We start from the raw sequence: 27,325 nt of genomic DNA, 5'->3' as shown, positions 1-27,325 counted from the left end.
CAGCTGTTCTGGGTATATACCAATTAGTGCTATTGCTAGGTCATAGCACAAATCGATATTTAGTTTCTTAAGGAATGCCAAACAATCTTCCATACTGGCTGCAACCATTATACATTCTCAACAGCAATGCATAAGTGTCCCAGTTTCTGACATCTTTTCCAACATTTAGTTTCCTGTTTGTTTAATAGCAGCAATTCGTATAGGTGTGAGGTGGTATCTCATTGTACTCTTGATCTGCATTTCCCTTATAGCCAATGAAAATGAGCATCTCTTCATGTCTTTAACCCATCGTATAATTGGGTTGTTTGTTCTTTTATTGTTGAGTTGTGTACTTTCTTTGTATATACTGGAAATCAAACCTTTGTCCAATATGTAATTTCCAAATATTTTCTCCCATTGATTTGGCTGCCTTTTCATCTTTTTGACAGAGTCTTTTGAGGTGCAGAAACATTTCATTTTGAGGATTTGAGTCTTTTGAGGTGCAGTAAGATTTGATTTTGAGGAGTTCCCATTTATCTATATTTTCTTTTGTGGCTTGTGCTTTAGGTGTAAAGTTTAGGAAGCTATGTCCTATTATTAGGCCTTGAAGATGTTTTCCTACATTTTCTTCTAGCTTTATGATCCTAATTCTTATATTTAGGTGTTTGATCCACTTCAAGTTAATTTTTGTGTAGGGTATAAGATAGGGGTCCTCTTTCACTCTTTTGGCTATTGATATCCAGTTCTTCCATGCCTCAGTATTGAAAAAACTATTTTGTCCCAATTCAGAGGATTTGGAGGCCTTGTCAAAAATCAGTTGACCACAGATTGGGTGGTCTATTTCTGCACTCCACTGGTCAGTGCTTCTATCTTTGTGCCATTATCATGCTGTTTGACCACTGTGGCTTTATAATAGGTTTGAAAGTAAGGGAGTGTTAATCCTCCCACTTTGTTCATTTTTTAGGATGCTGTTGGCTACTTGGAGTCTCTTTCTCTTCCAGATGAATTTGGTACTTAACTTTTCCAGATCTTCAAAATAGGTTGTTGGAATTTTTTTTTTTATTAATTAAAGAAAAAAAAAGAAATTAACCCAACATTTAGAAATCATTCCATTCTACATATGCAATCAGTAATTCTTAATATCATCACATAGATGCATGATCACCATTTCTTAGTACATTTGCATCGATTTAGAAGAACTAGCAAAACAACAGAAAAAGATATAGAATGTTAATATAGTGAAAAAATAAAAATAATAATAATAGTACAAAAAAAAAAGACAAACAAACAAACAGACAGACAAAAAAAAAACGTATAGCTCAGATGCAGCTTCATTCAGTGTTTTAACATGATTACTTTACAATTAGGTATTATTGTGCTGTCCATTTTTGAGTTTTTATATCTGGTCCTGTTGCACAGTCTGTATCCCTTCAACTCCAATCACCCATTATCTTACCCTGTTTCTAACTCCTGCTGGACTCTGTTACCAATGACATATTCCAAGTTTATTCTCGAATGTCCGTTCACATCATTGGGACCATACAGCATTTGTCCTTTAGTTTTTGGCTAGACTCACTCAGCATAATGTTCTCTAGGTCCATCCATGTTATTACATGCTTCAGAAGTTTATTCTGTCTTAAAGCTGCATAATATTCCATCATATGTATATACCACAGTTTGTTTAGCCACTTGTCTGTTGATGGACATTTTGGCTGTTTCCATCTCCTTGCAATTGTAAATAACGCTGCTATAAACATTGGTGTGCAAATGTCTGTTTGTGTCTTTGCCCTTAAGTCCTTTGAGTAGATACCCAGCAATTGTATTGCTGGGTCGTATGGCAATTCTATATTCAGCTTTTTGAGGAACCGCCAAACTGCCTTCCACAGTGGTTGCACCCTTTGACATTCCCACCAACAGTGCATAAGTGTGCCTCTTTCTCCGCATCCTCTCCAGCACTTGTCATTTTCTGTTTTGTTGATAATTGCCATTCTGGTGGGTGTGAGATGATATCTCATTGTGGTTTTGATTTGCATTTCTCTAATGGCCAGGGACATTGAGCATCTCTTCATGTGCCTTTTGGCCATTTGTATTTCCTCTTCTGATAGGTGTCTGTTCAAATCTTTTTCCCATTTTGTAATTGGGTTGGCTGTCTTTTTGTTGTTGAGTTGGACAATCTCTTTATAAATTCTGGATACTAGACCTTTATCTGATATGTCGTTTCCAAATATTGATTCCCACTGTGCAGGCTGTCTTTCTACTTTCTTGATGAAGTTCTTTGATGCACAAAAGTGTTTAATTTTGAGGAGCTCCCATTTATTTATTTCCTTCTTCAGTGCTCTTGCTTTAGGTTTAAGGTCCATAAAACTGCCTCCAATTCTAAGTTTCATAAGATATCTCCCTACATTTTCCTCTGTTTTATGGTCTTAGACCTAATGTTTAGATCTTTGATCCATTTTGAGTTAACTTATGTATAGGGTGTGAGATACGGGTCTTCTTTCATTCTTTTTTTTTTTAATTAACGGGAAAAAAGAAATTAACCCAACATTTAGAAATCATACCATTCTACATATGCAATCAGTAATTCTTAACATCATCACATAGATGCATGATCATCGTTTCTTAGTACATCTGCATCGGTTTAGAAGAACTAGCAACACAACAGAAAAAGATATAGAATGTTAATATAGAGAAAAGAAATAAAAGTAATAATAATAGTAAAAAAAAAAAAAACCTATAGCTCAGATGCAGCTTCATTCAGTGTTTTAACATGATTACTTTACAATTAGGTATTACTGTGCTGTCAATTTTTGAGTTTTTGTATCTAGTCCTGTTCCACAGTCTGTATCCCTTCAGCTCCAATTACCCATTATCTTACCCTGTTTCTAACTCCTGCTGGACTCTGTTACCAATGACATATTCCAAGTTTATTCTCGAATGTCCGTTCACATCAGTGGGACCATACAGTATTTGTCCTTTAGTTTTTGGCTAGACTTACTCAGCATAATGTTCTCTAGGTCCATCCATGTTATTACATGCTTCATAAGTTTATCCTGTCTTAAAGCTGCATAATATTCCATCGTATGTATATACCACAGTTTGTTTAGCCACTCTTCTGTTGATGGACATTTTGGCTGTTTCCATCTCTTTGCAATTGTAAATAATGCTGCTATAAACATTGGTGTGCAGATGTCCGTTTGTGTCTTTGCCCTTAAGTCCTTTGAGTAGATACCCAGCAATGGTATTGCTGGGTTGTATGGCAATTCTATATTCAGCTTTTTGAGGAACTGCCAAACTGCCTCCCACAGTGGTTGCACCATTTGACATTCCCACCAACAGTGCATAAGTGTGCCTCTTTCTCCGCATCCTCTCCAGCACTTGTCATTTTCTGTTTTGTTGATAATGGCCATTCTGGTGGGTGTGAGATGATATCTCATTGTGGTTTTGATTTGCATTTCTCTAATGGCCAGGGACATTGACCATCTCTTCATGTGCCGCTTGGCCATTTGTATTTCCTGTTCTGGTAGGTGTCTGTTCAAGTGTTTTTCCCATTTTGTAATTGGGTTGGCTGTCTTTTTGTTGTTGAGTTGAACAATCTCTTTATAAATTCTGGATACTAGACCTTTATCTGATATGTCAATTTCCAAATATTGTCTCGCATTGTGCAGGCTGTCTTTCTACTTTCTTGATGAAGTTCTTTGATGCACAAAAGTGTTTAATTTTGAGGAGCTCCCATTTATTTATTTCCTTCTTCAGTGCTCTTGCTTTAGGTTTAAGGTCCATAAAACCGCCTCCAATTGTAAGTTTCATAAGATATCTCCCTACATTTTCCTCTAACTGTTTTATGGTCTTAGACCTAATGTTTAGATCTTTGATCCATTTTGAGTTAACTTTTGTATAGGGTGTGAGAGATGGGTCTTCTTTCAATCTTTTGCATATGGATATCCAGTTCTCTAGGCACCATTTATTGAAGAGACTGTTCTGTCCCAGGTGAGTTGGCTTGACTGCCTTATCAAAGATCAAATGTCCATAGATGAGAGGGTCTATATCTGAGCACTCTATTCGGTTCCATTGGTCGATATATCTATCTTTATGCCAATACCATGCTGTTTTGACCACTGTGGCTTCATAATATGCCTTAAAGTCAGGCAGCGCAAGACCTCCAGTTTTGTTTTTTTTCCTCAAGATGTTTTTAGCAATTCGGGGCACCCTGCCTTTCCAGGTAAATTTGCTTATTGGTTTTTCTATTTCTGAAAAATAAGTTGTTGGGATTTTGATTGGTATTGCATTGAATCTGTAGATCAATTTAGGTAGGATTGACATCTTAACTATATTTAGTCTTCCAATCCATGAACACGGTATGCCCTTCCATCTATTTAGGTCTTCTGTGATTTCTTTTAGCAGTTTTTTGTAGTTTTCTTTATATAGGTTTTTTGTCTCTTTAGTTAAATTTATTCCTAAGTATTTTATTCTTTTAGTTGCAATTGTAAATGGGATTCGTTTCTTGATTTCCCCCTCAGCTTGTTCATTACTAGTGTATGGAAATGATACAGATTTTTGGATGTTGATCTTGTAACCTGCTACATTGCTGTACTCATTTATTAGCTCTAGTAGTTTTGTTGTGGATTTTCCCGGGTTTTCGACATATAGTATCATATCGTCTGCAAACAGTGATAGTTTTACTTCTTCCTTTCCAATTTTGATGCCTTGTATTTCTTTTTCTTGTCTAATTGCTCTGGCTAGAACCTCCAACACAGTGTTGAATAATAGTGGTGATGTTGGACATCCTTGTCTTGTTCCTGATCTTAGGGGGAAAGTTTTCAATTTTTCCCCATTGAGGATGATAATTAGCTGTGGGTTTTTCATATATTCCCTCTATCATTTTAAGGAAGTTCCCTTGTATTCCTATCTTTTGAAGTGTTTTCAACAGGAAAGGATGTTGAATCTTGTCAAATGCCTTCTCTGCATCAATTGAGATGATCATGTGATTTTTCTGCTTTGATTTGTTGATATGGTGTATTACATTAACTGATTTTCTTATGTTGAACCATCCTTACATAACTGGGATGAATCCTACTTGGTCCTGATGTATAATTCTTTTAATGTGTTGTTGGATACGATTTGCTAGAATTTTATTGAGGATTTTTGCATCTATGTTCATTAGAGAGATTGGTCTGTAGTTTTCTTTTTTTGTAATCATCTTTGCCTGGTTTTGCTATGAGGGTGATGTTGGCTTCATAGAATGAATTAGGTAGTTTTCCCTCCACTTCGATTTTTTTAAAGAGTTTGAGGAGAGTTGGTACTAATTCTTTCTGGAATATTTGATAGAATTCACATGTGAAGCCGTCTGGTCCTGGACTTTTTTTTTTTTTTTTTTAATTAAAGAAAAAAAAAGAAATTAACCCAACATTTAGAAATCATTCCATTCTACATATGCAATCAGTAATTCTTAATATCATCACATAGATGCATGATCATCATTTCTTAGTACATTTGCATCGATTTAGAAGAAGAACTAGCAAAACAACAGAAAAAGATATAGAATGTTAATATAGAGAAAAAAATAAAAATAATAATAGTACAAAAAAAAGACAAAGAAACAAACAGACAGACAAAAAAAAAACCTGTAGCTCAGATACAGCTTCATTCAGTGTTTTAACATGATTACTTTACAATTAGGTATTATTGTGCTGTCCATTTTTGAGTTTTTGTATCTAGTCCTGTTGCATAGTCTGTATCCCTGGACTTTTCTTTTTAGGAAGCTTTTGAATGACTGATTCAGTTTCTTTACTTGTGATTGGTTTGTTGAGGTCATCTATTTCTTCTTGAGTCAAAGTTGGTTGTTCATGTCTTTCCAGGAACCCGTCCATTTCATCTAAATTGTTGTATTTATTAGCGTAAAGTTGTTCATAGTATCCTGTTATTACCTCCTTTATTTCTGTGAGGTCAGTAGTTATGTCTCCTCTTCCATTTCTGATCTTATTTATTTGCGTCCTCTCTCTTCTTCCTTTTGTCAATCTTGCTAAGGGCCCATCAATCTTATTGATTTTCTCATAGAACCAACTTCTGGTCTTATTGATTTTCTCTGTTGTTTTCATGTTTCAATTTCATTTATTTCTGCTCTAATCTTTGTTATTTCTTTCCTTTTGCTTGCTTTGGGGTCAGTTTGCTGTTCTTTCTCCAGTTCTTCCAAGTGGACAGTTAATTCCTGCATTTTTGCCTTTTCTTCTTTTCTGATATAGGCATTTAGGGCAATAAATTTCCCTCTTAGCACTGCTTTTGCTGCGTCCCATAAGTTTTGATATGTTGTGTTTTCGTTTTCATTCGCCTCGAGGTATTTACTAATTTCTCTTGTAATTTCTTCTTTGACCCACTCGTTGTTTAAGAGTGTGTTGTTGAGCCTCCACGTATTTGTGAATTTCTGGCACTCCGCCTATTATTGATTTCCAACTTCATTCCTTTATGATCTGAGAAAGTGTTGTGTATGATTTCAATCTTTTTAGATTTGTTAAGACTTGCTTTGTGACCCAGCATATGGTCTATCTTTGAGAATGATCCATGAGCACTTGAGAAAAAGGTGTATCCTGCTGTTGTGAGATGTAATGTCCTATAAATGTCTGTTTAAGTCTAGCTCATTTATAGTAATATTCAGATTCTCTATTTCTTTATTGATCCTCTGTCTAGATGTTCTGTCCATTGATGAGAGTGGGGAATTGAAGTCTCCAACTATTATGGTTTATGTGTCTATTTCCCTTTTTAGTGTTTGCAGTGTATTCCTCACGTATTTAGGGGCATTCTGGTTCGGTGCATAAATATTTATGATTGTTATGTCTTCTTGTTTAATTGTTCCTTTTATTAGTAGATAGTGTCCTTCTTTGTCTCTTTTAACTGTTTTACATTTGAAGTCTAATTTGTTGGATATTAGTATAGATACTCCTGCTCTTTTCTGGTTGTTATTTGCATGAAATATCTTTTCCCAACCTTTCACTTTCAATCTATGTTTATCTTTGGGTCTAAGATGTGTTTCCTGTAGACAGCATATAAAAGGATCCTGTTTTTTAATCCATTCTGCCAGTCTATGTCTTTTGATTGGGAAATTCAGTCCATTAACATTTAGTGTTATTACTGTTTGGATAATATTTTCCTCTACCATTTTGCCTTTTGTATTATATATATCATATCTGACTTTCCTTCTTTCTATACTCTTCTCCATACCTCTCTCTTCTGTCTTTTCGTATCTGACTCTAGTGCTCCCTTTAGTATTTCTTGCAGAGCTGGTCTCTTGGTCACAAATTCTCTCAGTGACTTTTTGTCTGAGAATGTTTTAATTTCTCCCTCATTTTTGAAGGACAATTTTGCTGGGTATAGGAGTCTTGGTTGGCAGTTTTTCTCTTTTAGTAATTTAAATATATCATCCCACTGTCTTCTAGCTTCCATGGTTTCTGCTGGGAAATCTACACATAGTCTTATTGGGTTTCCCTTGTATGTGATGGATTGTTTTTCTCTTGCTGCTTTCAAGATCCTCTCTTCTCTTTGACCTCTGACATTCTAACTAGTAAGTGTCTTGGAGAACGCCTATTTGGGTCTATTCTCTTTGGGGTGCGCTGCTCTTCTTGGATCTGTAATTTTAGGTCTTTCATAAGAGTTGGGAAATTTTCAGTGATAATTTCTTCCATTAGTTTTTCTCCTCCTTTTCCCTTCTCTTCTCCTTCTGGGACACCCACAACAGGTATATTTGTGCGGTTCAAATTGTCCTTCAGTTCGTTGATCCCCTGTTCAAATTTTTCCATTCTTTTCCCTATAGTTTCTGTTTCTTTTTGGAATTCAGATGTTCCATCCTCCAAATCACTAATTCTATCTTCTGTCTCTTTAAATCTATCATTGTAGGTATCCATTGTTTTTTCCATCTTTTCGACTTTATCCTTCACTTCCATAAGTTCTGTGATTTGTTTTTTCAGTTTTTCTATTTCTTCTTTTTGTTCAGCCCATGTCTTCTTCATGTCCTCCCTCAATTTATCTATTTCGTTTTTGAAGAGGTTTTCCGTTTCTGTTCGTATATTCAGCATTAGTTGTCTCAGCTCCTGTATCTTATTTGAACTATTGGTTTGTTCTTTTGACTGGGCCATATTTTCAATTTTCTGAGCGTGATCCATTATCTTCTGCTGGCGTCTGGGCATTTAGTCAGATTTCCCTGGGTGTTGGACCCAACACGTTGAAAGATTTTTCTGTGAAATCTCTGGGTTCTGTTTTTCTTATCCTGCCCAGTAGGTGGCGCTCGTGGCACACGTTTGTCTGCGGGTCCCACCAGTAAAAGGTGCTGTGGGTCCTTTAACTTTGGAAAACTCTCGCCGTGGGGGAGGTTCGCCAGCCGAAGCGGCTTGGAAGAGTGCCAGCTGGCCTGGGGATCCGAACACAGGGAGTGTCGCCGGCCGCCGCAGCCCGGGAGAGCACCCGTTCGAATCTCCTAGCCGGCCCGGGGCGCCAAGCATGGCGGGAGGGCGCTAGCCGCCGCGGCCCGGGAGAGTGCACCGTTCCCAGCCGGACCGGGAAGTCACGTGTTTGGAAGGGACCCCGGTCACCGTTCTCCGCGGCTTGGGGATCTCCGATCCAATTCTCGCAGTTGGTCGGGGGGACCATGCATGGGGGTGGGCGCCAACGCCGTGGCTTGAGGGGACCGCCTATCCAATTGTCCCAGCTGGCCCGGGAAAGAGGAAGGGAGGGACTCCGGCCGCTTGCTTCCCCGGCCCGGCGAAGCCCGCGCCCCTCGACGATCTCACCATAGCGGGTTCTCTCAGCCAGTCAGCCGTTCTAGGATGGGGTACGCTGTCTTTTTTATCTCTGTCGTGGCTCCGGAAGCTGTTCTGTATCGTTTCTACTCCCCTAGTAGCTGTTCTGGAGGAGGAACTAAGATCCGCGCCTCTTACTAAGCCGCCATCTTCTCCAGAAGTCTCAGGTTGTTGGAATTTTGATTGGTACTGTGTTGAATCTGTAGATCAATTTGGGGAGAATTGACATCTTAAATATATTTAGCCTTCCTATCCATGAGCAGGGAATGTCTTTCCACCTATTTAGATCTCCCTTGATTTCTTTTAGTAATGTTATGTAATTTTCTGTGTACATGTCCTTTATGTCCCTAGTTAAATTCAAAGTACTTGATTCTGTTAGTTGCTATTCTTAATGGTGCTTTTTCCTGAATTGACTCCTCAGGTAAGCCATTCCTTGTGTATAGAAACGTTACTGATTTTTGCACATTAATTTTATAGCCCACTACCTTACTGCATTTATCACCTCAAGTAACTTTCCTGTGGAGTTCTCAGGATCTTCCAAGTATGGCCATATCATATGCAAATAATGAGAGTTTCACTTCTTCCTTTCCAATTTAGATGCCTTTTATTTCTTTGTCCTGACCGATTGCTCTAGCTAGAACTTTTAGCACAATGGTGAAAAATAGTGGTGACAGTGGGCATCTTTAACTTGTTCCAGATATTAGGGGGAAAGCTTTCAGTGTCTCTCCATTGAGTATGATGCTGGCTATTGGTTTTTCAAATATTTCCTTTATCATATTGAGGGTAGTTACCTTTGATTCCTATCTTTTGGACTGTTTTTATCAGAAAAGGATGCTGAATTTTGTCAAATATTTTTTCAGCATCAATCTAGATGATCATGTGATTTTTCCCTTTTAATTTGTTAATGTGCTGTATTATAGTAATTGGTTTTCTTGTGTTGCATTCCTTGTATTCCTGGTATAAACCCCAGGTCATGGTGTATAATTATTTTAATGTGTTGTTGGATTTAATTTGGTAATATTTTATTGAGAAGTTTTGCATCTATGTTCATTAGGGACATTGGCCTGTAGTTTTCCTTTCTTATAGCATCTTTACCCGGTTTTGGCATTAAAATGATATTAGCTTCATAAAATGAGTTAGGTAGAGTTCCTTTTTCCTCAGTTTCTTGGAAATGTTTGACCATGATTGGTGTTAGTTCTTTTGGAATGTTTGCTAAAATTCCCCTGTGAAGTCATCTGGCCTTGGGTTTTTCTTTATAGGAAGATTTTTGATAACTGATTGAATCTCTTTAGTTGTGATTGGTTTGTTGAGATCTTCTGTTTCTTCCTGAGTCAGTGTAACTTGTTTGTGTGTCTCCAGGAATTTGTCCATTTCATCTAAGTTGTCTAATTTGTTGGTGTATGGTTGTTCATAGTATCTTCTTAAAATTTCTTTTATTTCTTCAGAGTCTGTGGTAACACACACCTTCTCATTTCTGATTTTGTTTATTTGCAACCTCTTTTTCTTTGTCAGTCTTGCTAGTGGCCCACCAATTTTATTGACTTTCTCAAAGAACCAACTTTTGCTTTTATTGATTCTTTCTCTGGTTCTTTTGTTCTCCCATTCATTTATCTCTGCTTTAATTTTTGTTATTTCTCTTCTTCTGCTTGCTTTCGGGTTAGTTTGCTGTTTTTCTGAAGTTTCTCTAGGTGTGCTGTTAAGTCCCTGATTTTTGCTCTTTCTTGTTTTTTAATATAGGCATTTAGGGCAATAAATTTCCCTGTCAGCACAGCCTTTGCCAACATCCCACAAGTTCTGATAAGTTGTATCTTCATTTTCATTCATCTCCAGATAGCTACTGGTTTCTCTAGCAATTTCTTCTTTGGCCAACTGGTTGTTTAAGAGTGTAGTATTTAATCTCCATGTGTTTGTGAATGTTCTCATTCTTTGGTGGTCATTGAGATCCAGCTTAATCTCACTGTGATCAGAGAAAGAGCATTGACTAATTTTGATGTTTTTAAATTTATAGAGACCTACTTTGTGCCCCAGCACAAAGTAGCTCCAAGATGATCTATCTTGGAGAATGTTCTATGGGCACTAGAGAAGAATGTATATCCTTGTGCTTTGGAGTGTTAGGTGTGATTCATTTGTCAAATTATTTCCCTTCTCTATTTCCTTGTTGATCTTCTGTCTGGCTGTTTTATCTGTAGAGGAGAGTGGTGTATTGAAGTCTTCTACTCTTATTGTTGAAGCATCTATTGCTCCTTTTAGTTTTGCCAATGTCGTTTTCATGTACATTGGAGCTCCTTGATTGGGACCATAGATATTTATGATTATTATATCTTCTTGGTGAATTGACCCTTTAATTAGTATATAGTGCCCTTCTTTGTCTCTTATGATGTCTTTACATTTAAAGTCTATTTTGTCTGATATTAGTATAGCTACTCCTGCTTTGTTTTGGTTACAACTTGTATGGAAAATCTTCTTCCATCCTTTTACTTTCAATCTGTTTGCATCCTGTGAGTAAGATGAGTCTCTTGTAAGCAGGATATAACTGGATTATGTTTCTTGACACATTCTTCCAATCTGTGTCTTTTAATTGGTAAGTTTAGTATGTTAACATTCAAAGTTTTACTGAAAAGGCATTTCTTAAATCCACCATCTTATCTTTTTAATTTTATTTTTCAGATCTATATATTCTTCTCCTTCTTACTCTTTGTATTCTTTAAATTACCCTTAGTGGTACTTTTCAATTCTGTGCCCTCCTCCAAACCTCCCTCTCCTGTCCTTTTTTTTTTTTTTTTTTTTTTTCTTTTTCTGCCAGCAGAACTCCTTTAGGTATTTCTTGTAGGGCCAGTCTCTTGTTGATAAATTCTTTCAGGACTTCTTTATCTGTGAAAACTTTAATCTCTCTCTCAGTTTTCAAGGGCAATTTGTCTGGGTACAGAATTCTGGACTGGAAGTCTTTCTCCTTCAGGATTTTGAGTATATCATACCACTGCCTTCTCACCTCCAGGGTGCTAGTTAAGTAGTCTGAACTCAGTCTTATTTGGTTTCCCTTGTATATAGTAGATTGTTTTTCTCTTGCTGCTTTCAGGATTTTCTGCTCTTGTTCAACTTTTGACAGAGTGATTAATATGCATCTTGGGGAAGGCCTATTTGTATTTATTCTGTTTGGAGTTTCTTGGGCTTCTTTGACTTGTTTATTTATGTCCTTTATAAGGATTGGGAAGTTTTCCCCCATTATATCCTCAACTACTCTTTCTAGCCCTTTACTCCTCTCGTCTCCTTCTGGGACACCAGTGATTCTTATATTTGTGTGCTTTGTTTTGTCTGTCATTTCGCTGAGATCCAGTTCATTTTTTTCCATCTTTTTTTTTTTTTGTCATTTGCTGTTTTGAGTCTTCGAAGTCAATTATTCTGTCCTCTATATCACTTATTCTTTCTTCTGTCTCTTCAAACCTGGTGTTGTGTTATGTTTTTAATTTGGTCAACAGAGTCTTTAATCTCTGTGATATCCATTATTTTTCTATTTATTCTTTCAAATTCCTCTTTGTGCTCTTCTACTGACTTCTCAGTCTCCTTTATGTCATTTGCTATCCCACTTATTTTATTAAGTACAGTTGTATGAACATCTTTGATTAGTTGTTCCAATGTCTGTGACTTCTCTGGTGTTTTAGTTTTGTCATTAGGCAGGGCTATATCTGTCTGCATTGTGATAAGCTTAGTGATCTTCTGCTGTCTTCATGGCATGTAAATATCTTGATTGATTTACTTTGGGAGTTGATTTCTTTCAGTAGTCTAAAGCCTTGTGTTTGCGGGATGGTTGTATAGCAGGCAGGAGGGTATGGGGTGGGGCACTCAGTGCAGCAGTTTGTTTCAGGGAAGGTATAGGTGCAGGTTGGGGATGTTACACTGATGCTTGTGAACATGGGCACCCAGCGACCAGGGAGGATGTAGCTGTGCGGGTGCACTGGTCTGAGGGGCGTAACCCTGTTGTGCGCTGGTCTAATGCACATGGCCCTTTGTGTGCATACGTAGAGCTGTGGCAGCAGGTCTGCATTATGCCTTCATGGACTGGGGGCAGATGTGACCTAGCTGCGCAGCTCAGCACTTTCTCAGAGCTGGAAAGTGTGGCTGAGTGCCATGCACATGTGGGGTTCTAGGACTGCTATAAAGTGGTTCCCAGAGCTAAATGATGTGATTGGGTGCCTGTGCACATGCATGGGCCCAGGAGTGCCATAAACAGATGTGCTAAGCTCAGGGAGGACAAGATAAGGCTGTGCCAAACTATGGGCAGGGGGGCAGGGTAGCCTAGGTATGGAGGTGAGTGCCCGCAGCATTCACGTACTGGCAACAGTGTGCTGGGAACAGGGAGGAGGAGGCAGTGCTTGGAAGGGGTACAGGAGAGTTGGCTTGGGCTGCACGTGGGGTGGGGGTGGAGGGCAGGTACATGCACTGTAGGCTGGTAGGGTGGGGGCACCTGGAGTGCAGGGAATGGGAGTGGGTGACGGGGTTCGGGTGCGCGGGGTGTGGGGCAAGTAACTGGCCACAGGGCTGCGCTGATGAGGGTAGTGCACCCAAGGAACGTGGCCTGGCCCACTTCCCAGTCCCAGCACCTTTCCATGGACTCCTGTGGGTTCCATACCTCCACCCCAGGAGCCAGAACTCCACCTCAGCTCCTTGGCTTCTGCAAACAAGGCTGCCCTACGTGAAGAAGGCTCTCCCAAGTCAGCGGCACTCCAGAATTGCTGCCCCAGTCACCCCCCTGTCCCTTCTCCAATCCCTCCATGGAGAGGGCAAATCCCGAGCCACTCCACTGGGCCGTCTTCCCGGAAGTCCCAACCACTGTTTTAATTAGTATAGCTTTGTAGTAAGTTTCGAAACCAGGAAGTGTGAGTCCTCCATCTTTGTCACAATGGTAACAGTGGGCATCCTTGTCTTGTTCCCAGTCTTAGGGGAAAAGCCTTCAACCTTCCAAAATTGAATATGCTATATATATACTTAATATTTTTATTGATAAATCTCCACACGCAAACATTCTATATCTGGTGTACAATACATGGTTCAAAATATTATCACATAGTTTTGGATTCATTACCATGATCATTTTGTAGCACATTTGTATCACTCCAGAAAAATAAATAAAAAGAAAAAACTCATACATACCATATCTCATACCCTTCCCTCTCACTGGCCATTAATATTTCCATCTACCCAATTTATTTTATCCTTTGTCCTCCCTACTGTTAATTTATGTTTTCTCCGTATTTTTTACTCATCTGCCATACCCCGAACAAAAGGAGAAACAGACACAAGGTTTTCACAATCCCACAGCCACATTGTAAAACTTATATCTTTACACAATCATCTTCAAGAATCAAGGCTATTGGAAAACAGCGCAGCAGTTTCAGGTACTTTCCTCCAGCCATCGAATACAATATTTGTTGTGGGTTTTTATAAATGCCTTTTATCAGGTTGAGAAAGTATCCATCAATTTCTAGTTTTGAGTGTTTTTTCATGAAGGATGTTGGATTCTGTCACATGTCTTTTCTGCATCAGTTGAGGATCATGTGTTTTTTCCTCCATTCTATTAATATGGTATATTACATTGATTGAGGTTCTTACGTTCGGCTGTTTTATATTCCTGGAATAAACCCCTCTTGGTCATGGTGCATAATCCTTTTAATATACTGTTGTATTCAGTTTGCCAGTATTTTGTGGAAGATTTTTATATCTATATTCATAAGGGATATTGGCCAGTAATTTTCCTTTCTTGTGCTCTCTTTATCTAGCTTTGGTATCTGGAAAATGCTGGCTTCATCAAATGACTTAGGAAGTAATCCTTTCTCTTTTACTTTTTGGAAGAGTTTGAGAATGATTGGCACTTTAAATTTCTGGTAGAATTCATCAGTGAAACCACCCCATCTTTGAGCTTTCTTTGTTGGGAGTTTTAAATTACTGACTAAACTCTACCAGTTATAGGTTTGGTGAGGTTTTCTAGTTCTTTCTGACTGAGTATCTTTACTTCATTTAGGTTTGTTAAGATTTCCTATTTCTTTTTGCATTAGATTAGATAATTTCTATATTTCCATTTGTCTAAATTTGTCCTTTTGATCTAAGTTGTATTAATTAGGGTTCTCTAGAGAAACAGAATCAACAGAGAACACTCACAAATGTAAAATTTATATAGGTGTGTCACGTGACCGTGGGAATGCAGATCCAAAATCTGCAGGGGAGGTTATGAAGCCGACGACTCCGATGGAGCATCTGGACGAACTCCACAGGAGAGGCTCGCCAGCCGAAGAAGAAATAGAGCCTGTCTCTTCTGAATCCTCTTTAAAAGGCTTCCGGTGATTAGATTAAGCATCACTCATGCAGAGGACCCTCCCCTTTGGTTGATTACAAATGGAATCAGCTGTGGATGTGGCTGACGTGATCATGATCTAATTCTATGAAATGTCCTCATTACAACAGACAGGCCCTACTTGCCCAACCAGACAAACAGGTACCACCACTTGGCCAAGTTGACACATGAACCTGACCATGACATAGGTTTTATAATTTGTTGTTATGTAGTTGTTCATAGTCCCCTTTTATAATTTTTTTATTTGTGTAAGGTTGTAATACTGTCCCCACTTTCCTTCCTGATTTTAGTTATTTGTGTCCTCACTATTTTTCTTTGTCCATCTGGCTAAAGATTTGTTGATTTTATTGCGCCTTTTTTTTAAACCAACTTTTGGTGTTGCCCATTCTTTCTTTTTCTAATCCATTTATCATTGCTCTAATCTTTACTACTTGTTTCCTTCTACCAGCTTTGGGTTTAGTTTGCACTTTTTGTTCTAGTTTATTTAGGTGTGAAGTTAGGTTATTGATTTGTGATCTTTTCTCTTACTTTATTTTAGACATTTAGATCTATAAATTTCCCTCTGAGAGTTGCCTTCTCTGCATCTAATACATTTTGTATGTCGTGTTTTCATTTACATTCATTTCAAGATATCTTCTAATTTCCATTGATTTTTTCTTTGACCCATTGGTTGTTTAATAGTGTGGTTTAATTTCCATATATTTGTATATTTTCTGGTTTTCCTTCTGTCGTTGATTTCTAGCTTTAATCCAGCTATATTGTTGTCTGAGAATATGCTTTGTATGATTTCAATATTTTTGAACGTATATTCAGATTTTATTTGTGGCCTAACATATGGTCTAAGAAAATGTTCCATGTACACTTTGAGAGGACTGTGTATTCTGCTATTATTGGGTGGAGTATTGTATATATGGCCTTTAAGTCTAATTGCTTAATAGTGCTGTTCAGGTCCTCCATTTCCCTATGATCTTCTGTTTTTATATTCTGTTGATTGTTGGAAGCGGCTATTCTAGTTTGCTAACTGCTGGAATGCAATATACCAGAAACAGAATGGCTTTTAAGAGGGGGACCGTATTAAGTTTGTAAATCGACAGTTCTAAAGCTGTGAAAATGTCCCAACTAAGTTAAGCTGTAGAATGTCCAATCTAAGGTATCCAGGGAAAGATACTTGGTGAACAAAGGCCGATGATGTTCAGGATTTTTCTCTCAACTGGCAAGGCACACGGCGAACATGGCGGCATCTGCTAGCTTTCTCTCCAAGCTTCTAGTTTCATGAAGCTCCCCTGGGGGTGTTATCCTTCTTCATCTCCAAAGGTCTCTGGCTGCATAGGCTCTACTTTGTGGCTCTAAAAAGTGGACACTCTCAAAAATGTTCCCCCTCTTAAAAGATTCCATTCAAGGCCACCTGGAATGCATGGAGTCACAGTTCCCTCTAAACAGAAGTTAATATCCACAATTGGGTGGGTCACATCTCCATGGAAATAATCAAAAAGCTCCAACCAGCAATATTCAATGGGGATTAAAGGACATGGCTTTTCTGGGGCCCACCATAGATTCAAATCAGCACAGTGGTGTATTGAAGCCTCCAACTCTTATGATACAACTATCTGTTTTACCCTTCAATTCCGTCAATTTTTGATTCATGTATTTAGGACTCTTGTTGTAAAGTGCATATATGTTTCAGATCATTATACTAACCTTAGTTGCAGTAGTATACAAAATCTCTACTCCTATATATCTCTGTCTCTCCCTATTTATATTGTCCTTGGGTCAGTTACATCTGTACGCTTTGCATGCTTGTTAACATAGATTTAAAATGTTTTACACATTTGCCAGGTAAGTCATACAGGTGGGGAAAAATCATTTATAAACCGAAGCTACAATAATAAGGGATTTTACTTTTATTTATGTAATTACCTTTATCAGTGTACTTTATTTCTTTTTATGATTTCAAGTTACCTTCTAATGCCCTTCTATTTCAGCCTGTATCATTTCTTGTAGGGCAAGTCTTCTGGTAATGAGCTCTTTCAGATTTTACATATCTGTAAATGTTTTAATTTCTCCTTAATTTTTGCAAGATAATCTTGCTGAATATAGAATTCTTGGTTGACAGCTTTATTTTTCTTTAAAGACTTAAGTAGTCTTCTGGTCTCTGTGGTTCCTGAGAGAAATCCACTGTTCATCTTATTGGGATCTTTTATATGTGACTAGTCACTTCTCTGTACTGCTTTCAGAATCCTCTTTGTCTTTGGATTTTGACAATTTTGCTACAGTGTACCCTGGTGTAGATCTCTTAGAGGGTATCCTGCTTGGTGTTTGTTGAAATTCTCAGATGTATAAATTCACGTCTTTCATGTGACTTGGGAAGTTTTGGGCCATTATTTTTCAAATACTTCTTCTGTCCCCTTCTCTCTTTCTTGTCCTTCTGGGAATCAAATAATGCATTTGTTGGTACTCTTTTATGGCATCCCATATGTACCTCAGGCTCTGTTCATTTTTCTTCATCTACTTGCTTGGGGTTGAGTCATGTCCTCCACATAAGGCATTTTCAGGTCCCAACCCCTGGTCCTGTGATTGTGGACCCCTTGCAAATAGGATCTCTTGAAGATGATACTTTGGTTAGATGTGGCCTTACAGAATCAGGTTGGGTTTAAGTCTAGATTCCTGGAGTTTTTTATGCAGAATGAAATTCAGTCACATATCTAGAGGCCACTGGGAGCAGCCAGAAGCTGGAAGTCAATGGAACATGAAAGAGAAAGAAATGTTCATTGCCTTGTGACAGAAAATCCAAGGACTTTCAAGATTGTTGGCCAGCAGAAGCTACCAACCCCAGAAGGAAGCAAGCCTCCTAGCCTCTGAAACTATGAGCCAATAAATTCATATTGTTAGGCCAACCCATTTTAATCTTTGTTTAAGCCTCTGAGAAACTAAAACATTGTCCCTTACACCAAATAATTTCAATGGTCTTGTCTTCAAGTTCACTGAATCTTTCTTCTGCCTGTTCAAATCTGCTGCTGAATCCATCTAATGAGTTTTTCATTTCAATTACTGTACTTCAGAGCTCCAATATAGTTTCTGCTTGTGGCAGAAACTGCAAATTGTTCTGCAGGTTCCTTCCCTCCTTGATGGTGACCCAGCAGGACATAATCAGGTGTCCCTCCATGCTGGGGAAGTCAGGGTCTGTGCTCTGAGTTCCGAGGTTCCAGGAGGACCCATTTCATCACATGGGTTCTGCCTGCTCCAGACCCCAAGTTTCCCTTGCCTGCTGGCTGGTGGGAGAGGTGGACACTCAGCATCTGAGGGACACAGTGTGGGAGAGGTGATGAATCTGTGAGACTCTGAGGAGCTGCCTTTCATGCCTGGTCTTCAGGGGAAATCTCACATGCTGGGGCCACACTGGGAGCACTGAGTGGAGGCCCAAATACCCAGTGAGGCAGAGCTGGCTCCCAGGAGTATGACACTCAGCTTATTTGTTCTCGGGGCTCCATTAGTGTCCTGGAAATAGACTAAGTTGGCTGAGGTGCCAGTGCACCCTCAACTCCCTATTGTTGGCTGCCCAGCTCACTTTGGGGATTTGACTGCCCCTGAATACACTGTCACAGGGCCCCTGATCACTTCAGGGGACAGGACTGTATTTGTGGGAGGATATGGCTCAGGGAATTCCTATACCTGCTCTTCTGTTAGAGCCCTGGCCTGCATCCAGAAAGCCATGCTGGGGTGGGTGACTGCAAGGTGGGGGACTCTACCAGTGGCCCTGAACCACTACCAGAGCCCAAAGACTCTGGGAACTCCTGTGATTTTACACATCACATCCAGGTCTTAGAGATTTCTCCCCAGTGATGAGCAATAGGTGGTATTTGCTGTACATGGACACTCACAGTTCAGAATGATTTCTGTGGCCAGTGATGCTTCTCATATTTAATTCTGGAGGACAAGGCCATGTGCGTTCATGGCTCCCTCCCAGAGCCAGGTCATCTCTGTGCATTACTTGGACCCAAGGCCAACTGATTTCTTGGGCACTGGAAGGGGAAGTGGGGTCTTGTGTGCCCTGCCCACATTGGAGAAGTCCAGTCCAGAGCCATTCTCTCAGAGGGTGTGTTGCTTCCTACGGGAGCTTGAAGAATGTTAAGGAATGATGAGAAAGAGACTGGATCAGGAGGTCTGAAGATCAGTGATACCAGACAACAGACAACTTTATTCTTAACCAGCTCCTGCTTATATACTGCAGGATGACCAAAGGCATGCATGCATTTCCTGAGGGAGCAAAGTGTTTATCTTTCAGTGCTCTTCCTTCATACTTAGGTAACCATTTGGGGTAAACAAACATTCTCTTCCTCCCAGACTGTTCTACATAAATCAGATAACATAAAGCAGATTACACTCTCCACAGTTTACTGTCGACACCACCCTATGCCATCTGCTCCCATCTAATTCCACAGGTCTCATTTTAATCCTATCTTCTACAAGGGAGAGTCGGGACTCAAGACCAGGAATCCCAAGGTCCACCTCCTAGGCCTCATCATGACACCTGACAGGTCTGCCCATGGGCCTTGTGATTTCCAGGGCTCAGGCAAGAGTCTTTGGCCAACACAGACCTTGGTCTGTAGGAGTTTCTAGAATGAAATATCTGGTGAACCAGTAACTCTGGGCACCAGACTCCCCCCCACCCCACCCCCATATTCTCAGAAAAGTGCAGACAATAGACAAGGAGCCAAGTTCCTCACAGGAACCAGGGTCCCTCTGGGCAATGATATGGGGATGGTACTGTCAGGTTGCCTCTGGCGGCTCACCACACCAGTGTGACTTCTGGAAGCTCCATCTGTGTGGCCGCTACCCCTCATTGACTTTGGTGCTCCAAAGACCCCTAGAATGTGGACATTCCATGGTGCCCCTTTGCTGACACTGGAAGATGGTGCACCCTAGAGGTTCAACCTGCCTGGACGCTGGAGGGTGCAAGGGATGATGGGTCATCGAATTGGCCCCCAAGGCACTGGCTGCGTGAATCCCTTTGTTTTCCTCCTGAAGATGAATTCTGTCCTCCACATTGGCAGGGGTCCTGGCTCAGGGTAGAATAATCATGTTCTCCAGTGCCCCCAGCTCTGCTACCCAGACCTCAGGGAAGGGACTCCCCAGGGTGAGGCCTGCAGGGCAGCATAGAACCTCCTTGGAGCTGGGCTTCTGAGCAGATGCACCCCCTCCTTCCAGGCTTCCCTCTCCCATGAGGGTCCCCTAGAGAAGGGGTGCATTCTCCATCTTGTCAGTCTGGCAGGGGCAGTCAAGCCATAGTGTCATTTCTATGTTCAGGGATATTTATTGGCACTTAGCAAACCTCAATAACGACATTTCTGTTTTTAGGAAGATCCTAGCAGAAAAATGCTTGGCCGCCTTTCTATGGTTGGGAGTGTCTCCTGCAGGGAGCAGCCGTCTCTGCATGTGCCCCCGTGTCTCCCAGCGAGCCTCGGTGTTACCGCTGGCTCCTGTGTTCTCCCACTTCTCCGCTCACCGTTCCCAACTTCCCGCTTCCACCAACAGGGGGCGGTAGAGGACCGGGAAGCCACATGGCGCGTCTTCCCTGCAAAGTCCCGGGAGAATGTCTGCGGCTCACAGCCAGCACTTTCACGTCTGAACGCGAACCTCGCGAAAGTGGAGAAAACCCAGGACGCAAATCAGACACTCGGCTGTGGTGACGGCGTAGCCCAGGGCTGCGACTGCCGTCCAAGGTCCTCTCTGCTCAGGGGCATCTGAGGGGGACCCGCAGCCACTGACCACTGAGAACTGCCACCAGTTTCCGTAGTTGCTGCACTGCTTCGGGGGGGGGGGGGGGGGCGCAGGGGGTGCTGGGGGGGTGCTCCTGGGGAGGCGCAGGGGGTGCTGAGGGGGTGCTCCTGGGGAGGCACAGGGGTGCTGAGGGGGTGCTCCTGGGGAGGGGCAGGGGGTCTTAAGGGGCTGCTCCCAAGGAAGTGTAGGAGGCCCTGAGGGAGTGCTCCCGAAGAGGTGCAATGGGTCCTGAGGGGTGCTCCCTGGAAGCGGCAGGGGGTCTTAAGGGGGTGCTCTCGGGGAGGTGAAATGGGTCCTGTGGGGTGCTCCCTGGGAGGGGCAGAGAGCCCTGAGGTGGTGCTCCTGGAGAGGGGCAGAGGTTCCTGAGGGGGTGCTCCCTGGGAGGGGCAAGGGGGTCCTGAGGGGGTGCTCCCGGGGAGGTGCAATGGGTTCTGAGAGGTGCTCCCGGGGAGGTGCAGTGGGTCCTGAGGGGATGTTCCCGAGGAGGGGCAGGGAGCCTGAGGGGAAGGTCCCAGGTGACGCAGGGGTTCTCAGGTGAAGGTTTTGGGAGGTGCAGGGAGCCCTCAGGGCTGGGGGTTCCTTCTGCTCCCTGGGCTGACATCCCAGCTGGCAGTGCCCGTGGACTGGGTGAAGGCCGTTTTCTCCCACAGGTCTGTGCTGCAGGGGAGGTGAGACTAGGCAGGTGCCCTGGATGGAGGTCAGAACCACCGTGTTGACTTTCCAAAGTCGGGGTGGAGGGCTTGGGGCCCTTTATGGATGCTTCTATTTGAAACTGAAACCCATTTGCCTTCCACCCCCACCCCCCACTGCTTTCCTTTTCACAGATTCTGCCCGCTGGAATGCCCCCTCCCCAAGGGCAGGGCTGCAGGGTGTATGTTTCATGCCGGGTCCTCCCTCCTAGTGGGTGATGCTGCACGAAGTGACACATGCCTCCAAGAAGGCATAACAATGGTGGCCTGGAGTACAGGAGGGGGGTGGCTTGGAGCAAATCCTGGAGGCCGCACAGAGGGGGTGGCTTAGGGCCACAAGACTGGCCAGGAAAGTAGGGAGGCTACGGCCACAGTGGACTCTAGAAGACTCCACTTAGGGTCTTGGACTCAGTTCAGACACTGCTTTCTGAAACCCCTCTTCTGCCCCAGAGCCTTTTATTCCCTGGCTCAGGTTGGGAGACAACAGCGAGTAGTGGGGTGTGCAGCAACTTGAAGTTAAGCCTGGAAGTGGAAATTGGCTTATCACTGCTCTGGGAGACACTTTCCATTAGGAGCCTCCAGTCTGAATTTGTAGGTGAACAGCCCAGATTTAAAAATGCCAACAGCGGTTTGACTCAAGGAACCACTGAGCTGGCCATCCTCTCTGAGTCAAGCTCAGCATGCACTAGAGGAGAGAAGTCCTGGGCTCCTCTACGCCCTGGGGTCTGGCGCGGCCTGCCATGGGCCTGGGACATTCTGAGGGGCTCCCGGACAGGACAGAGGGTGGCTTCCATCAGGACGCCCCCACCAGGGCTGCCCCGAGACCAGGGACCACACAGAAGAGACGACACTCTCTGGAGAGGGAAGCAGGCAGTGCTGACGAGTTACCAGGTGTTGAGAGGGAAGCTGGCATTTTTATGAGAATTTTCTGACCAGAACCAGCTGTAATAGGATTTTTTCCCCTAAATGCTTAATTTCTCTACGTTTTTAAGACACATTTGGCACTTGCTTCCTGGGACGTGGCCGGCGCCGCCTGGCTTGGGGAGCACGGGTGGAGTGGTCTCTCAAGGCCCTGAGGCTGAGGGCTTTGTCAGGTGGACCCCTCCTTTGCCTTGGGGTGATCTCAAAAACTGCTGTCCGGGTCTGAGGGCTCCCGGGCCTCCTCCTATGAGCTTCTCCCCTGTGGGAGGAGACATGAGCCCTTGCTTTCAGTGAGCAGTGTGTCCTGCCCACAGGGACGTTTCTCCAGGAGTGCTCATCTTTGGGACTAGGTAAATGATGCACCCCTCTCTCCCTCCCTCAGGATGTGGCCGGGAGGGGTCCCTCAGCTAGCTGGAGCCGAGGTTCAGGGCCATGGTCAGAGGGGACCCCCAAATAGGGGCTTGCTTCCCACTCTCCCACCCCACACCCATCAGATTGCTGAATGCAGAGCTGTGGGCTGGTCTTTTTGGTCCAAGAGTAAAGAGGGAGTATATGTGCACATGTGTGTGCATATGGCTGCCAGTGAGTGTGCACATGCCTGTGCAAGTACGTGTCAGTAAGCGCATGAGCATATCGTGAATGGTGCATGCATAAGCACATGTGTGCATGTGTGTGTCCGCACATGCATGTGCAGGGTTTGTGGATATGTGTACATGACTATATCCTTACGTTCAACTTACTTCCCACCCAATCCATGACAGACACTGTCAGTTTTCCTATTGGGGTACATGGAATTGTAACCCCTGGTGGCGTCACCTCACCACAGGTTTGTTCCTGTAAGTTCACCTGCAGGCGCATCAGGCTTCCTGGCTCCAGCAGTACCTTTTGCCTCATCGTCTGGTCTCGACCCCACACAGCTGGATGGGGCCCCGGCCCAGGAGTTAAGATGGGATGAGCTGGCTCCAGGGTCCCCCCACCTTCCAAATACCCTGCCCTGTAGAAACTGGGGTGAAACTGCCCCTGAGAGGTACTGACCAAGAGCCCTGGGGACAAAGGGACAGGAAGACGGGGTTACGGGATCAGACACAATGCGAATATTGATTTTAAGAGTTTTCAAAGTATTAACACACTGGCAGGGAAAAGCCAATTCCAGAGCAAATGCAGTGGAATAGAGGTTGTCATGGGTTCCTGCAGGGACCCTCGCTAGTGTGATGGTGGCTTCACAGTGGGGGCTAAGTGCTGAAGCATGAATGATGACTCCTGGAATTGGCCGGCTGTGGTCAGCGCAGGCTGTGGTCAGCGCAGGAGGGGCGATGAGGCCAGAGAGAACAGGTGAGGGGAGGGAGGTGGGAGAGGGGTGGACGTTGGGGCTTGTATGAGGCTGGGAGGGGAGGGTGAGGAGTGGGTGTGAGACGGGGGGGGGGGGGGGAAGCAAGGTGGCACATGGCTGTCATCTCACCTGGCCCCTGACCCAGGGAGCCCCATCCCATCCACTGGGAGCCTCCTCATCCTCACGCTGCTTTCCTGGGTAGCTGTGTTGCACTCCCCCTTCCCACAGTCCTCTTTGAGAGCTGCTCCTCCATCCAGTGCCTCCATGGCCTGCCTGGGGTGGACAGTGGTCCCTGCTGGGCCATCCAGCAGAGGTGGGGGGGGGGAAATCCCCTCAAATATACAGCTGGGAAGACCGGGAGGGAGAGGTGAGGGGGAGGAGAGGCCCTGGGCCAGGGGCCAGAGTGGGGATTTGTGGGGAGACTCGTGCCGCTAACAGAAGAAGGGCTGCAGGAAGCCCTGGGGTCCAGGTGGGTGGGAAGGAGTTGTCTGGATCCTTGAGGACAGAGGCTGTGCCCCAGGCTCCCAAGGTGACAGGGTCTCCCTTGTAGGGACCCTGGACCCTCAACTCAGCCAGACCTGCAGGTGGAAGCAGGGGTGGCTGGAAGGACAGGGTCAGCTCAAGGGCGTCCATGGAAGCTCTGCTCACTGCTTCCAGCCCCAGGGTGCTCCTGGGAAATGCTGGGCTGAACTCAGGGTTTCTTTTTCCAGGGCTTTCTGGAGGTTTATTACAACAATGTGCCTTGAGAGTTTTCAACATGGAGCTGTAGCAGGTGGCATTTTCCAGACAGGCTTCATCACGAAACTGGGCTGGAGCATCTGCAGCTTCCCATGGGACTCATGCCAACTCCCACTGGCAAAGGCTGCTCTCTCCCCCATGCCACGTCGTGGGCACCAGCTTCCTTCCCGGGCTGGGGCAGTGCTCTGTGCACATCCACAAACATACATGCTTTACCAAATTTTGGAAATTTTAGCTATAATTTACTGAAAATTTTTCTGCCTCAATTGTCTCTTCTTCTTCTAGGACTCCATTTATAGTTAGACCTTTTGATATTGTCCCACATGTCACTGAGACACTTATTTTTTTTCTATATTTTTCTCTGTTTTTTTTTAAATCTGTTTTATTTCTTTATCTGTTGGATAATGTTTGTTGATCTATTTTCCAGGTCACTATTTTTTTCTTCTGTCATATCCAATCTGCAGTTATATTGTATTTTTCAGTTCTAGAATTTCTATGTGGATGTTTTCTATGGTTTCTATTACTCCGCTGGGAAATTTCCTTCATCTGTATTCAATATAAGCATATTATTCTATATACTCTAGCATGATTTTTTAAATTTTTTTATTAATTTAAAAAAATTACAAGAAGGGAACACAAACATTCTTAATATATGCTCATTCTGTTCTACAATGTAATCAGTAATTCACAATATCATTACATAGTTGCATATTCATCATCATGATCATTTCTTAGAACATTTGCATCAATTCAGAAAAAGAAATAAAAAGACAACAGAAAAATAAAACGAAAGCAGAAAAAGAAATTTTACATACCATACCCCTTACCCCTCCCTTTCATTGATCACTAGCATTTCAAACTAAATTTATTTTAACATTTGTTTCCCCATTATTTATTTTTATTCCATATGTTCTACTCATCTCTTGACAAGGTAGATAAAAGGAGCAACAGATACAAGGTTTTCACAATCACCCAGTCACATTGTGAAAGCTATATCATTATACAATCATCTTCAAGAGACACGGCTACTGGAACACAGCTCTACATTTTCAGGCAGTTCCCTCAAGCCTCTCCATTACATCTTGGATAACAAGGTGATATTTACTTAATGCATAAGAATAACCTCCAGGATAACCTCTCGACTCTGTTTGGAATCTCAGCCATTAACACTTTGTGTCTTTTCACTCTTCCCCCTTTTAGTTGAGACGGTTTTGTCAGCCCCTTGATGCTGGGTCTCAGCTCATTCTAGAGTTTTTCTCAATCCCTTGTTGCTGAATCTCAGCTCGTTCTGGGATTTCTGTCCCACATTGCCAGGAAGGTCCACACCCCTAGGAGTCATGTCCCACGTAGACAGGGGGAGGGTGGTGAGATTGCCTGTTGTGTTAGCTGGAGAGAGAGGCCACTTCTGAGCAACAAAAGAGGTTCTCTTGGGGGTGACTCTTAGGCCTAATTTGAAGTAGGCTTGACCTATCCCCTGTGGGGTTAAGTTTCATATGAACAAACCCCAAGTCTGGGGGTTCAGCCTATAGCTTTGTTGTCCACACTGCTTGTGAGAATATCAAGAATTCAACTTGGGGAGGTTGAATTTTCCCCTATTCTCACCATTCCCCGAAAGGGACTTCGCAAATACTTTACACTCACTGATCAAATCACTCTGGGATTCATGGGGGCACCACTGGACAAACCAACAAAATCCCATGTCCTACCCAAGGTTCCATGTACTTATGTTGTTCAGCCAACTATCTACATCAGTTATATTAGGAGATGCACTAGTCAAAATATAAATTTTGTCATTCTCACATACAGCTTCATTCAGTGTTTTAACATAATTGTGTTACAGTTAGGTAGTATTGTGCTGTCCATTTCTGAGTTTTTATATTCAGTCCTGTTGCACGATCTGTATCCCTCCAGCTCCAATTACCCAATATCTTACCCTATTTCTATCTCCTGATGGTCTCTGTTACCAACAAAATATTCCAAGTTTATTCACTAATGTCAGTTCATATCAGTGAGACCATACAGCATTTGTCCTTTTGTTTTTGGCTAATCTCACTCAGCATAATGTCCTTAAGGTCCATCCATGTTGTTACATGCCTCATAATTGTATTCTGTCTTACAGCTGCATAATATTCCATCGTATGTATATGCCACAGTTTGTTTAGCCACCCATCTGTTGATGGACATGTTAACTGTTTCCATCTCTTGGTAATTGTAAATAATGCTGCTATAAAGATTGGTGTGCAAATGTCCATTTGTGTCCTTGCCCTCATGTCCTTTGAGTAGAGACAGCATATAGATGGGTCCTGTTCTCTACTCCATTTTGCCAGTCTATGTCTCCCAATTTGGGAATTCAGTCCATCAACATTCAGTGTCACCACTGCACAGGTAGTACTCTCTTCCACCATCCCGCCTTCTGGATCTTATATGTCATATCTGATTTTCCTTCTTTTTACCTTTACTCATAGTCTTCCTTTCTACACTCTTCTCCACACCTCTCTCTTCTGTCCTTTCATATCTGTCTCTAGTTCTCCCTTTAGTATTTCTTGCAGAGCTGGTCTCTTGGTCACAAATTCTCTCAGTGATTTTTTGGCTGAAAGTGTTTTAATTTCTCCTCATTTTTGAAGGAAAATTTTGCTGGATATAGAATTTTTGGTTGACAGTTTTTCTCTTTTAATAATTTAAATATATCATCCCACAGTCTTCTTGCCTCCATGGTTTTTGCTGAGAAATCTATGCATAGTCTTATTGGGCTTCCCTTGTG

At 42.5% G+C, this 27,325-nt stretch overlaps 1 long non-coding RNA gene across 4 annotated transcripts in view; it reads left to right on the top strand.

Annotated features, from left to right (window-relative positions):
* Positions 1-27,325, top strand: part of LOC143677549 (uncharacterized) — a 92,978-nt gene that overhangs the window by 55,510 nt on the left and 10,143 nt on the right. The window contains exons 4-6 of one of the 4 annotated variants that reach the window (XR_013172666.1): positions 20,641-20,828; positions 23,349-23,828; positions 24,537-24,996. The exons of 2 other annotated variants lie outside the window; for them this stretch is intronic. This is a non-coding gene — a long non-coding RNA (uncharacterized LOC143677549). Of the gene's footprint in view, positions 1-20,640; positions 20,907-23,348; positions 23,829-24,536; positions 24,997-27,325 lie in introns of those variants that run through there. One more of the 4 variants, XR_013172665.1, reaches the window with a different exon arrangement.

This window comes from Tamandua tetradactyla, chromosome 3 (genome assembly GCF_023851605.1).
Source record: "Tamandua tetradactyla isolate mTamTet1 chromosome 3, mTamTet1.pri, whole genome shotgun sequence".
In the NCBI taxonomy this organism is placed as follows: Eukaryota; Metazoa; Chordata; class Mammalia; order Pilosa; family Myrmecophagidae; genus Tamandua; species Tamandua tetradactyla.
Note: the sequence above shows the minus strand (reverse complement) of the source record. Positions and strands in the feature narration are given on the sequence as shown.